At 40.4% G+C, this 14,485-nt stretch overlaps 1 protein-coding gene across 1 annotated transcript in view; it reads right to left on the bottom strand.

The window, feature by feature from the left end:
* CADPS (calcium dependent secretion activator) overlaps positions 1-1,621 on the bottom strand; it is a 479,809-nt gene extending 478,188 nt beyond the window's left edge. Inside the window, exon 1 of the mRNA XM_070455753.1 lies at positions 1,585-1,621. The gene's annotated coding sequence lies outside the window, so the exon portion shown is untranslated. The remainder of the gene's footprint in view (positions 1-1,584) is intronic.
* Positions 1,622-14,485: the final 12,864 nt, after the last annotated feature.

Genomic DNA, 14,485 nt, shown 5'->3' with positions numbered 1-14,485 from the left:
TATGAACATAAGAAGGAGAATTAAGTGAAGACAAGGGCAAAGTTGTGAAGCTAGAAGAGTTGGCTAGAACTCTAAGGGGAACCCTTGGGGTATATTTAAACAGGCACATCAACTGTCATAGAGATGCCTTCATTAACTTTTCCTCACAAGGCATGACTTTATGGTATAAAAAGACCAGTATACAGATTTCCCTTGAACAGGTAAAGAGCTATCTCCATCTCAGACAACTCATCATAGGAAATGCAATAAATGTTTAAAGAATATTCTGCACTCAAAGTTAACTCACAGTGAAGAGAGAGACAGCAAAAAGTTAGACCTAAATCATAAGGCCTTATCTCTCTTCCCACTATTATTTATACTGCACAAAAAATCAGACTCCCGTGAGTCACCAAGCCATTCATATGGTCAGCCGTTAAAACAACACATTTACCATTTAGGGGCCGTAACCTATTCGATTACTTCAGAAAACGTGTAGAAAAGGAAAACTATGTGTGTGATGATGATGCCTTCAGGCATAGGTTGAATAATCACAGAAAACTGAGTCATCCTTTTTTCCCACACCCATACATATGCATGACCTCTGACAACTTCACAGGGAAGGGGAATGGCTTCATCAGGGAGTAAGTCCATCACGGGGCTCAATTATGTGTTCAAGGTTACTCAGGGCAACTGAGTCTTCAGTTCCCTGCTGACAATTTACTAGCTGCATGATGAAAGTGATGAATGGTGCCCAAATTCATGATACAAAATATAAGACTTTAAAATTCATTTCTCATGGGAATAACTAGTTTTAAAAATAAGAGAAACTGTAGCCTGCAAAGAGTCTGTTTTTACCCCCAAATTTGCCCAGGTTAACTGGCATTTAGTTGATAAGAGAAAACTTTTAAGATCTCCACATCAACCTTATATTCCATAATTATCAATACAGTTTCATGGTCAAATATTTGGTCTTTTTGACTTCATTATTACCTTTGCTGTTGCCATGGTTTGTATACTGTTTTTCTAATGCTTATAGACATGATTCACTGGGTAAAATATGTCTATATACCACCTGTTTTACTAAGTGAGTTGCTTCTAGAAAGAAAAAAGAAACTCAAACTGAGAATTATTAAAACACCAAATTTTGCATAAAGGATATGAGTTGTGCCTTTGGAGTTAGGCAGATTTCAAACCCCGGTTCTAGCAGCTGTGACGTGAAAAAGATATTTCTTTGATTCTCAATTCTTTGACTTTAAAAGTGGCAATAAAATACCAATAATAAGATTTTGTGAAGGTGAATTAAATTCACATATCTGAGGTGCTTAGCACAAAGGCTGGCCCCTGTTCAGGAGATGGAAGTTACTGTCAGCGTTATACATCAATTTGTATCCAACTCCATATGGAAGAACTCAAAGAAGAGAGGTGTCCAGTACTTGCCCACTGCAGAGAGGACAGGTCCTGTTGGAGAAGTGTCTATAAAAATTCTTTGTTATCAAGATCTTATCCTTCCATCTCTGAATAAAGAACTTCATTTGAGATAGCTTACAAAAACACATCAAGTTATCATTACATGCTTTATCAAAATTCATCTGAGGAAGAACTTACTTGCCAATTGACCAAAGAATAAGGATGTTATAACCAGACTTGTAATGAGGTTGACATTCCTGGAAGGAAAAAAAAGAAAGAAAAGGCCATTCAAACATTGCTTTTTGAGGGCTCAGCTAAATAGCTTTCTGAGAGAGCTCCACTAGCTTGTATTTGCATAACAAAAAGATTCCCCCACCTTCCTATAGTCTTATTTGCAGATTCCCAAATAGAATATTTATTAAAGTCTAGATGCAATTAAACCTTTTGTGAAATTTGTGTTTGATCATGAATAGGGGTGAGTCAGAAAGTCTGTGAACGAGACTGAAACATAAAGAGAAGTACACAAGAAAGCATTCTTATCCTATATTTAGCCATAACATTGAAATGACGAAAAAAGAGAGAAAACTTTAGAGTAAGATGAAGTTTTCCATTGAGTGTGTTCATAGCTAATCTTGGTTTCTTTGTTTATTGCTCTCATTAATTCAACCAACATATGCTGGATGTTGAAAGATTTGCTTATAAAATGGTGATGGGAAAGGTAGTCTTGCCCTAACCTAATCTGTCTGGATTCTGAAAGTGCTTTTGTATGAAAGGAAAATTTAGTGAATCCTCTAATAGTAATGTGTTCCATTAACATAACAAAACCATGTTTCAGATTACTACAAAAAGATGCCACAAAAATCTAAGCTTTTATATTTCACTCTAGAAAATTAAAAAGAAGTCTGTTCTTACCTCTATTATTGTTCTGAACTAGGAATTCTTTTAAAATAGTCTGCTTTACTAATTTCAAAGAGGTGGTTCCTAAAGAGTTTACACAATCTGGAGAGGTATTGGGGGAGGGGTCAAATAGGGTGATTTTTTCCTAACATAAAAGAGGGTTTAATCTAATCAAATAATTGGTCCATAATTCAAGGAAACCAGAGCAGACTTATGCATTCAGATGATGTGATTGAGTAAGCGAGAACAAATTTCCTCTCACTATGATTTTGTAGATTTAAATTTCCCAAACTAATTTTCCTACCACCTGACCTTATTTTCTCTTGCAAAAGCAAAACAAATCAGCTTGAGAGGAAAAGGAAAGGAAAACAATAATCTATGTTTTCATGTTCCTGGATTATTTGATTCCCTGGGTAGGCTTGTCTCACTTACTTATAATCATACCAAAATATTCATAATTTAGAAATTGGCAGGAAATGAAACTGCAATCCTTCTGTCCCTGTTGGAACATATCAGGGAATCAGGATTTTCTCTTACCCCAGAGATTCCTTTCAGCATGTGCCAATTTTCAAGCCTGGGGATGCTAAGTGAGAAGAATTACATGTGAAACCTTGCAGTGAGCCAATAGTTCTGGTGTATGTGCCCTGCAAGTGCATTCCAGGACCTCAAAGGCACTTCAATTTTGCTAATTGAAACGTGGTTATGTTTTTAACCATGGGGCCCAGCACCGCTTGTCATTTAAGTTAGATTTTGTGAGCAGAGACTCTGATAAGTCTTATCATTTATTTATATCAGGTATACATGGACTTTTAATAATGCTCATCAAATAATTTTTGACTTTAGAGTTCAACTAATTTTCCACTGGTTTAATGAACATACCTACTTGTACCCTTTATTGAATTTCTGTTATGTACCAGATTGTGGGTAAGATCCTGAGAAGGCAAAGTCAAATGAGCCCAGTTTTTCACTTGCAAGGAGCTCACATTCTAGTTGAGAATAGAGGCAATAAAAAAGGTGATGTCTTTCTCAAAGAAGAAGGAGGACAGAAGGGGTTTTGGGGCAGGGTGAATTATCTGAGCAGAGACTCCAGGCAGATTGCAGAATGGCAGTGGAAGGATCTCTTTGGACACTGGAATCAAATGGGCCCAGGCTCAAATCCTAACTCTGTCTCTCTAACTCACATCAACAATGTAGAAATTGTTTAGAGCAGCTGAACCTACTCACAACCTGCTCTGTTATTGTATTTTTAATTTAGAGTTTTATTGTTAGATTTAAAGAAGTGTAAGGTTAAGTAATCTTTACAATTTGTCCTATTTGGGGAATGATGATTATAATGACAGATGTTATTGATGATAATAAAGATGATGAATACAATGTTCATTTATAGGGCACCTGCTTCATCTATGCAGACACTAAGGACTTCATATATTTTCTTTCATTCTTTTTTCCAAACAAGTGCCTAATGGTCTCGATTTTAACTGGTACTGTTAAGACACCTTGATATACTACTGTATAGCACATAAGGTTCTAAGACTGCCTCTTGCTTGTAGTTTGGATTCCAGTCATTAGAAAAGCCATCATTAAAAAGATTTGAGTCAAATCCTTTATCAAGTAACCTGAAAAAGACATGTGTCTTGGGCAACTTACTTAATGTTTCAGGTCCCCAACTTCCTTTGCTATGGTACCAGTATTGGGTTGGTCAAAAAGTTCATTTGGGTTTTTCCATAAGATGTCAGGGAAAAACTGAAAATGAACTATTTTAGTCTAATACTTCACAGGATCACTCCAAGGATTAAGAAGTAAGGCTCAAGAAATGTACCGTTAACTATTAGATTTCAATAATCATCACGTATTTTTTCCCCCTCCCTATTCCTATGGGTACAGCTATTAATAACAAAAGCAGAGCTCAAGGTTCCCCTTTGATTTTTTTCCTTTTTTAATATCACTTTAATGGCGGGCTTCTCAGTAAAGATATTTGACTTTGTGGGGTCAGTCATCATTTTAGCACTTTCATTTTGCTTCCATAAGACACCATTCAAATACCATTAGGGACAACTCTCACTTCATCTTGTCTGCTCCCTAGAAAGCCCCTTGGGTTCAATTTGCAACTGATAATAATTTTGTACTCCATTTTCATTGATAACATCTGGTCCCTACTTCCCATCCCTTCAAAATTCCAGTTAAGAAACCTGGAAACAAGTTTTTTCATTTTCTTTTGTCTCTCCCATGGGCATTATTCAGTCTCAGAGCTCAGAAGGCATGGCTGTAAAATAACTACTGTCTGCATTACCAAAAATGCAGGTTATGGTCCATAATAAAATACATTTTACAGCACACTTCTATCTCTGGTGGCATGAGGCACAATCAAACCTCCAAAGCCCATAAAACAACATTAACTACAGATGTCACTGAAAGTGACTTTGAGTTGAATTTAGGAAGGAACCTGAAGCTTCTGGAATTTTCAAGGTAAGTCTCTTGCCAGGAGCTGGAGAAACAGGACCTATTGCTTGACAATCAAGCAGGAAGCATTACATTACTTCTGGTCTTCTTTTTTTCTCCTGTCAATCAAGTTTGAACATCACTCCTTCAAGCGGGAACTTTTCCCTGAAAATCAGAGGGCACATGGTAATAGAAAGCCTTACTTTGCATTTGCCGGTAACAACTTGAAACATCTGCTCTTACCACCAGGCTGTAGGTTTCAAATATTGGTGTGCATAAAGGATGCCTGGACACAATCTTAAAGATGGAAATTTCTGGGCTCCACCCACCAAGTTTTTGATGTATTAAGTCTATAGTGGGTTTCTAGAATAAGTGTTTTTGTCAGGTGCCCCGTGGTGCAAATGGTCCATATCCTTCCTTTGATAAATACTACTTAGGGAATTCTCTTTCCTAAGATAAATGGATGGAAGGGATAGGACAGATCCTGGATTATTACTTGTGCAGAAAAGTGCTGGGCAGAAATGGAAAAAAAAGAAAGGCATTTTCTTTTTGGGGGGAAAAACAACCAGAATGGGGTCTTAATGATAGTGTCATTCTGAGGGAGTCAGAATGAGGAAATACCCAGGGCTAAGAAAACGGCAGTGTCCACAGATCCCCTCCTGTCCTGAAGGGTTTGTTTTGTTCTGAAGATGCGTTTCCTCCCTCTCTTCTCTCCAATCTGCTCCAGGGTGACTGAAGCAGCCACTCTGCCCAAGGACTTCCCTGCCCTCTTCCAAGCTGTCATTCTCAGCACTCCAGACTCTGCTTCTTACTCCCCGGTTCCAGGTTTTAGTTTGATGGAAACAGGATGAGAACACCAGATGCAGCCCTCTCGGCGAAGTGAAGTCTGGGCGCCTCCCAGGCCTGGCCCCCTTCCCCACCTGAGGGGGGAGGAGCGGCTCACCAGGGAGAGCTGGGAATCCCGGACTGGAGTTCGCGCTCGGGAACGGAACCCCTGCGCACTGTATCCAGGTGGATATTATAACCATCTTATATGCCAAGGCTTCCATCTCACTGTGTTTCAATCCATAGGAAAATGAGTCAGGGCCTACATAAAAATTTCCTTCTGGATCCTGCTCAATGGGAAATATATTTTAAGAAGGGAAAGCTATTTTTAAGGATTGCTTTTATTAGTCTATTGATTCCAGACCCCAAAATGGGTCAGCTCTCCTCCTGCTAAAGGTATTTTTGCGAAGTTGTTAAATAAATGCAAAGTCATGCCTTTGCCACTTGGAGTCCTGACCCACTCTTCAGCTCTGCCGAGGGTACGGGATGATTTTGTTCTTAGCCTATTTTGCTGTCAGCCTATTTTTCATTCACTGAGAATCTCTGACCCCTCCATCCCAGGTTAGGCAGTCTGGAGGCCCAGCGGGATTCTCAGATTCCATCTGCAGTTATTTTAAGAATTTCAATTACATAAGCAAGGCCCTTTTTAGAATCCCTTCTTAGGGTCAGTCTCACACAGGACATCCTGAAAATTGCTGCCATGAGCATGTGAGTGGCTTTTGCTATTTGGTCTTTGACGATAAGAGCTCTGAGGCTGCTATCACGGGAAGGAGAGGGTAGGTCGTCTGACTTCTACCCCTACAGAGCTGCTGGGAGCAACCCTCTTACACCAAGGAAACAGCAGAGGGAATATCGGCTTTGGTTATAATAAAGAGAAACTCAGCTCACACTGGCTGAAACACAGGGAGGGATATACTGGTTCACACTCCTCAAGTCTAGCAATAGTGCTGCCAGCTTGGTTGGGCCAGAGCTAAAGAGACATCATCTAGATTCAGTCCCTTTGTTTTGAGTTCTGCTTTGCTTTCTGTTGCTTTTACTCAATGGAGAAGAAGGTGGCAAACCACTCCAGTATTCTTGCCTGGAGAATCCTGTGGACAGAGGAGTCTGGTGGGTTGCCGTCTATGGGGTCGCATAGAGTTGGACACGACTAAAGCAACTTAGCAGCAGCAGCAGCTTTTACTCCAGGTCAGGCCTTCTCTGTGTAATGTCCTCTCCAAGTCTAAATAATATACTTCCAATTGAAGTCCTTCGAAAACAAATGTTCTTTCTTCCTAAGAGTCCTGCAAAAATTTAGACTAAAACCTCCTTGGATTGATTTGGGCCAAATGCCACTTATGCTCCATCACCATGGCTAAGGGCATGCGTGCTCTGATTGGCTAATCCATAATCACACACCCTCTCTTAGAGTCAAAATCACCCACTAAAGGATGTGAACTGTGATGGGAAGATGTGGCTCCCCCAGGAAAATAAGGGTTTGGTCCTTGGAAGAAAAATCAATGCATCTCAGTGAGGAGGAAAACAACCCAAGTACATATTACTCAATTAGGCAAAACAAAGGATGTCTGTGAGGTCCCTAATGGACTTCTGGATTTGAGAGCCAGCCACAACGCCCAGGGCCCTCACAATCCTATATCTCATGAAGCCTCTGAAATATGGCCAAAAGAAGAGGAGTAAAAAACAAACCCTGTCATGGTACACCACCTGCTTGTACTGCTGGAGAGTTGAGTCCAACAGTTTGGTCCATTTTAGCTCTTACATATCACAAGATCTTATTTAACAAGAGAAAAATTGCCATTACTGAGTGTCTACCATGTGCCAGGTGATACACACACACACACACACACACACACACACACAGAGCAAATAACCTATCTATTCATACTGCTGGTCTACGCATGCGATTTCCACTGACTGGATTATGGGCAGTGGAATAAAGTAAAGTCCTAAAGGCACAGAGGTGGTATAAAAGCTTCCCGAGGGTAGGGAATAGATATTGTTCATTTCTGTACCTTTATCATTTTACTATTCTGGGTACTATGTAAAAAGTACTTTTAAAACCTTAAATCATTTAACTCTCACAATAACCCTATGAAGCAGTTATGATTTGTAAACTCTATATTACAGATGAGGAAACTGAGGCATAGAGATGTGAGGGCTGGAATTCAACGTCAGGCGGTGTGACCTCACAGCCCCTTCTAGAAATGATGAGCTGGAATTCAAGCTCAGGCAGTCTGACTTCACAGATCCTTCTAGGGTTCTGTCTCCCTGAATCACAATTTTGACAGAACCATGTTGGGCAGCAGAGAGATGGTCTACACCTGCACTCTCCATTGTGTTACTCGTCACATATGCCTATTTAAATCAAAGTTTATTAAAATGAAATGAGAATTCAATTAGTCAGCTCACTAGTTATAGTTCAGGCGTTCAATAGCCACATGAGGTTAGTACAGATGTATTACAGAACAGTTCCATTCTTGACAGAAAATTCTATTAGGTAGCAGTAGTAGATGAATTCTAAATACCATTCTTAGAGCGGAACTGACTGTTTTCCATGGAGCATTTGTACCCACCGAGGTGGCCGTCCTTCTCTGCCCACTCCTTTTACACCCTCTCTTTTCTGGGCATCGCTACAGGCATATCAGGCAGGAGTCAACAGCCAGTAAATGCACCCTTTCCTCAAAGTTCTGCTTCGAGCTTTTTCTTTAAATAAACTTTTATATTGGCGTATAGTCATTTAACAATACTGTGATAGTTTCAGGTGACAGCAGGGTGACTCAGCCATACTGCTAAGAGTTTTAAAGCAGGAATCTGGCTGCATTGTTGGCAGGAGATCCTGGCAAAAGTGAGGATGCATATATAAAACTGGCTTGATATCCTACAAGATACTGCTTGTGTGTTAAAAAGCCCACTATTTGGAGATGCAAAGATCCTGATCTGAACCCCAGATCACCACATACCTATGGTAGGACCTCAGGGAAGTGGCTTGCGCCTCAGATCCTCACCTGTAAAGTGGAGGCAATACCACCTGCCTTCTATCAGCATTGATGTCCTTGACATAGCATCTGCTGACGGCCAAGAATTGGCAGCTGCTGTGGTCACTCTTATGATGATTACATAACTTGGACGACCCCAGTTCTCCAGCCTTCAGGAGTCGCCCTTCTGTTAAAAAACAAGGCAGTATCCTGAGCCAACTCTCAATAGACCACACAGTTCCCTTACTAGATAATTCTAGGGAGGCTTCAAACATTCCTCTACTCACATCAGGTTCTACCTGTTGCTCTTTAATCTCTGGGTTTGTTCTGGGATCCAGAGCAGTCAGGAGCTAATGTGGTTCACACTGGGACCTGCAGAAGGGCCTAAGGGCTCCTGACCACTTGTTTCCAATCAAACCACAAGCTGGATCTCATGTTCTCAATCCTTTTCTGCAGCCTTGATTCTAGCATTGAGGCCCCTATTTCTCTCTCAGAGACAGAGTCACTGTGTCTTGGTAAGAAGAGAGCGTCCTCACAAGAGTAAGAAAAGCAACTACTGAATGAAAGAAATGCTTAAGGAACCTCAGAAAAAATATTTAGAGCTTCTTTGAAGGACTATCACATTTGAGTAGCACTTTACAAATAATGGCTCATATTACTGAGATCTCATTATGTGCCAGGCACTGTGCTTGCACTTTTGAAGGCATGATCCCATCTCATTCTTAAATCAGTGGCTATATTACATTCTTAAATCGAGGTATGTATATTATCCCCTTTTTGGAAGCTGAAGCTCAGAGGGCAAGTAATAGGATCAAGATTACCCAGGAGGAACCAGGAAAGCCACAGAGGTTGGATAACTGCAGAGTCTGTATTCTTAACATCTATTTTGCCTTCGATGTTTTTTCAGGTGTGTTATTTCTTTGACTGCAGTGACCTATTAGCTCAGGGGTCAGGGGGCAGTATTAGCCCCATTTTGCAGAAAAGAAATGGAAACTCAGAGAATTTCAATGAATTTCTCAATGTTACTGAGATCTCCTGAGTTCTACTCCAGAGAGTTTTCATTACACTAAGCAGAAGGGAAGACGTTCACAGTTCAAATTCTTCTCTGCTGGGTGTTTAAAGCCCTCAAGATACATTTTCATAGCCATCTCTGTGCTATGACTTCAGTTGAAGTGTGACATTAGTGACCATAAGGGAATTGTTATTCATTATAAGATATCTAATATGTCAACTGGGTTCCAGTTTAAGAGAACGACCTTCTCCCCTTTACCTAACAAGCCTTCTTGAGATCCAAGACTGCTTTATCATCCTGCAGACAAAACTGGCTTTCCCTTTGTTATCTGTATTGCCCCTGACTGTTAAACTGCTTCTCTTTCCCAAGGCTGCGTGACCTCTGCTCCCCTCAAAAAAAAGGGTCCAGTCTCACGTTTTAAAAACATTTAGTTACCTTTGATTCTTCAAAATAGGAATTAACTAGTGATGGGTAAACTTAGCATTTTAAGGAGGAAACAGCACACACTGGCTGATGAACTATTAGAAATCACTTTAGCCTACTTCTCTGGGGGTTGAGTGGCTAAGAATCCTGCCAGTGACTGAAGCCCATGCACCTGGACCCTGTGTTCTGCAACAAGAGAAGTCACTGCAATGAGAAGCCCAAACAGCCAGAGGGTGGCCTCCACTTGCACAGCTGGCGAAAAGCCTGCACAGCAGCCAAGAATGAGCAAAGTGAAAAATCAAAAAAAAAGTAAAATTTAAAAAATCACCTTGCTTATTCTCTTTACTAAGAAGTTGTCATGATGCTGAGAATGGGCCATGATGAAGGGCCTAGTGGAGCCACCATCACACGTTCATATCTGAACTCTCTGTGAAAAGCTCTTTCCGCAGGTCTCAACTGGGGACCTTGCTTGGCCCTGTGCTATGAAGTGTGTGTGTGTGTGCGCGTGTGTGCTCAGTCGCTCAGTCGTATCCGACTCTTTGCAACCCCATGGACTGCAGCCCACCAGGCTCCTCTGTCCATGGGATATCCCAGGCAAGAACACTGGAGTGGATTGCCATTTCTCTTCCAGGGGATCTTCCCGACCCAGGGATCAAACCTGTGTCTTCTATGTCTCCTGCATTGGCAGGTGGTTTCTTTGCCACTGAGCCAGCTGGGAAGCCCTGATGTGAAGTGTATTTGTGCCAATAAATTCACTTGGAATTCTGCTAATCATTCTATTTTATGTTATTATATGATCCTCAAAGGGTCCTAAATATTCAGAGGGACAATCATTACTTGTAGTTATAATAGCATATACATTTGGATTGCAAAGTGGGTTGCTTCCTTGAAAAATTAATCTCTTTCAGGGTATGTTTCTTACAGAAATAAAGCATCTATGTATATAATTTATTAATACATAAAAATATAGATACCTAATATATAAATATATAGAGATAGATATAGATATTTATTGTAACATTACAGTGGAAAAGAAAGCAGGAAACCAAGTCCACTGATAGAGGATTAAATTATGACACATTTATACTATCAAGTACAACATAGCTGTAAATTTTTTTTAAAAGTGCATTAATCTCTGTGTATTAGCCTAAAGGAATGTTCATGATATAATTGTCAAATGAAATTGTCAAATGAAAAAAAAGAACTTCAGAGTAGAGTGAGGGATATGATCCCATTTTTATAAAATACTATGTCCAAAATCTATTTGTGAGCATTTGTTTTCACATGTTTGAATGAACACATGTTAGCACATGTTGAATGTTAGTTAACAGGTTAGTAGATAGTTACTACCTACTAATCTATTAACACTGGCTTGGTTACCCAGAGGGTATGGGGTGGGATCTTTGGAAGGGAGAGCATATTATTAACTTTTGTGTGTCTTGTCATGATACGTACATATTATACTTAATCTTTTTTTTTCAATCCAATAAAATAAAGTCAATAACAAGGGGGGAAGAAGGTGATTTAAGGAAACAACTGTCTGTGCATGTCACTTCTGGCCAGCGCTACCTGGGAGTCTAGCCCAGGTCCGAATCTTCTGATCTTCAGAACCAGCATCTTATGACTAAAAATAGAAACAACCCCCCCCCCCCCCCCCCCCGCCCCGCCCCACATAGGGTGAGGTTGGACTGTCACCTGCTAAAATTCTCCTTCAGGAGGGCAATTCCAAAGAGACTAGTGGAAAGGTTCCTGTGACAAGGACCAAAGAGATACGTCTATTAGTTTTCTTCCTTCTTATAAAGCATCTTAAAACTGTGGGAATGATTCTTAAACTCAGTATTCCTGGACAAGGAATACTGAAGCATTTTGAGTGGGAGAAGAAACGCTGGTGTATTAAATGAAGTCCCTGGCAGTCTCTGTTGTTAACAAATCTGTTCTTCCCTCCCCTTCTCCCTCCCTTCTTCCCTTGCCTCCTCCCTCCTCCTCTCCCTCATCTTTTACTTGTTTCCTTTCCTTCTTTCTCTTCTGAAAAAATATTTCATTTATTTAGTATTTCAAATGGAGATAACATCAGATTCAGTGCCTTAATTCTTTGGCTGGCCGTAAAGAAGTGGGCTAAGCCTCCCATGCCACACACACAGAGATGGTCCCTGACTTGGTTCAACTTACAGTGTTTCAACTTTACCATGATACCAATGGGATAAGTGTTCAGTAGGGACAGTACTTGGAATCTGGGTCTTTTCCTGGGCTGGCCACGTGTGGTGCATGTTCCCTTGTGACACTGAGTGGCAGAAGCCACTGCAGTTCCCAGTCAGCCACGCAATCACCAGGTAAACAACTCATAAATGTACCATTCTATACCCAACCACTGTGCTTTCCATTTTCAGCACAGTATTCTATAAGTTACATGAGATAGTCACCACTGTGTTATAGACTAGGCTTTATGTTAAATGATTTTGCTCAACCGTAGGTTACTGTAAGTGCTCTAAAGCATGTTTACAGTAGGATGGGATAAACTATGATGCTTGGTAGGTTAAATATATTAAGTGCATTTTCAACTTGTGATATTTTCAATTTAAGATGATGAGTATACCAGGACATACCCTTACTGTAAGTCGAGGAAGATCTATATAAGTGTGTGTGTGTGTGTGTGTGTGTGTGTGTATATATATATATATATATATATATATATATATATATACATATATAATATATATATATATATATCTGTGGTATGTGTCTGTGTATGTATTTATATGTGTATATATATACACATAAGGGCTTCCCAGGTGGTGCAAGTGGTAAAGAATCCACCTGCCCATCTCTGCCTGCAGGAGATGTAAGAGACGTGGGTTTGATCCCTGGGTCAGAAAGATCCCCTGGAGGAGTGCATGGCAACCTGCTCCAGTGTTCTTGTTTGGAGAATCCCATGGACAGAGGGGCCTGGCTGGCTACAGCCCATAGGGTTGCAAAGAGTTTGACATGATTGAAACACCTCACCACACGCATATACACATAGACATAAAGAGTATATGCAAACTGCTCTGCACACCCTGAGGTTTCACTTTGGCATACAGAGGACTGACTGCACCATGCCATTTTATATAAGCAATTTGAGCATTTTGGTATCCAAGAGGGCTCCTGGAACTCATCTACATGGACACGTGGATGACTATAAGTATTAAGATGGAGTGCACACTTTCTACTCCAAACATATTGCAAAAGTGGTCACAATATTCTCTATTACATTACATTTAAAATAAAAAATAACTTGTCTATCAAATGTTAAAGTTCACACACTTCCTTCAGTTTATGCTGAATCCAGCTTGCATCATAGTTTTTGGTTTTATCTCCCATTTGGGGGAATCACATACATTTTAGTAAATAGGATACCTCTGTTGGGCAATTTATTAGAGACATTTTTTCCTAAAAACTTTCACACTTTAAGTGAAAAGAATCATGTATATGTTGTTGTTCAGATGTTCAGTTGTGTCCAACTCTTTGCAACTCCATTTGGCCCCATCACTTCATGGCAAATAGATGGGGAAACAGTGACAGACTTTTATTTTCTTGGGCTCCAAAATCCCTGCAGATGGGGATTGCAGCCATGAAATTAAAAGACCCTTACTCCTTGGAAGAAAAACTATGACCAACCTGAACAGCATATTAAAAAGCAAGGACACTACTTTGCCAGCAAAGGTCCATCTAGTCAAAGATATGGGTTTTCCAGTAGTCATGTATGGATGTGAGGGTTGCACTATAAAAAAAGCTGAGTGCCGAAGAATTGATGCTTTTGAACTGTGGTGTTGGAGAGCACTCTTGAGAGTCCCTTGAACTGCAAGAAGATCAAACCAGTCAGTCCTAAAGGAAATTAGTCCTGAATATTCATTGGAAGGACTGATGCTGAAGCTGAAACTCCAATACTTTGGCCACCTGATGCGAAGAACTGACTCATCTGAAAAGACCCTGATGCTGGGAAAGATTGAAGGCAGGAAGAGAAGGGGACGACAGAAGATAAGGTTGGATGGTATCACTAACTCGATGGACATGATTTTGAGCAAGCTCCAGGAGTTGGTGATGGACAGGGAAGCCTGGTGCGCTGCAGTCCATAGGGTCACAAAGAGTCGGACACAACTGAGTGATTGAACTGAACTGAACTGGATTGCAGCATGCCAGGCTTCTCTGAACTCCATTATCTCCCAGAGTCTGCCCAAACTGAAGTCCATGGAGTAGTAGATGCCATCCAACCATCTCATCCTCCGTCACCCTCTTTTCTTCCTGCCCTCAATCTTTCCCAACATCTGAGTCTTTTCCAATCATGTGTGTTGATCATATATATATATGAATCCAGTTAGCACACAGTGGGAATTTATTAAATAACTAGTTGATGTTAAGTAATAGAATTATCAGAAGACAGCATCCAATGTCCTGAATACTTTCTGGATTTTTCCCAGTTGTGAGAGCCTTTTGCATCTTTTCTCCTCTCTCTGAAAGCATTAGAATTTAGCCAGTAATTTTTTATTTCTCTCTG

This window comes from Odocoileus virginianus, chromosome 26, assembly GCF_023699985.2.
Source record: "Odocoileus virginianus isolate 20LAN1187 ecotype Illinois chromosome 26, Ovbor_1.2, whole genome shotgun sequence".
Taxonomy (NCBI): Eukaryota; Metazoa; Chordata; class Mammalia; order Artiodactyla; family Cervidae; genus Odocoileus; species Odocoileus virginianus.
The sequence above is the reverse complement of the archived record's forward strand: the minus strand, read 5'-3'. Positions and strand labels throughout refer to the sequence as shown.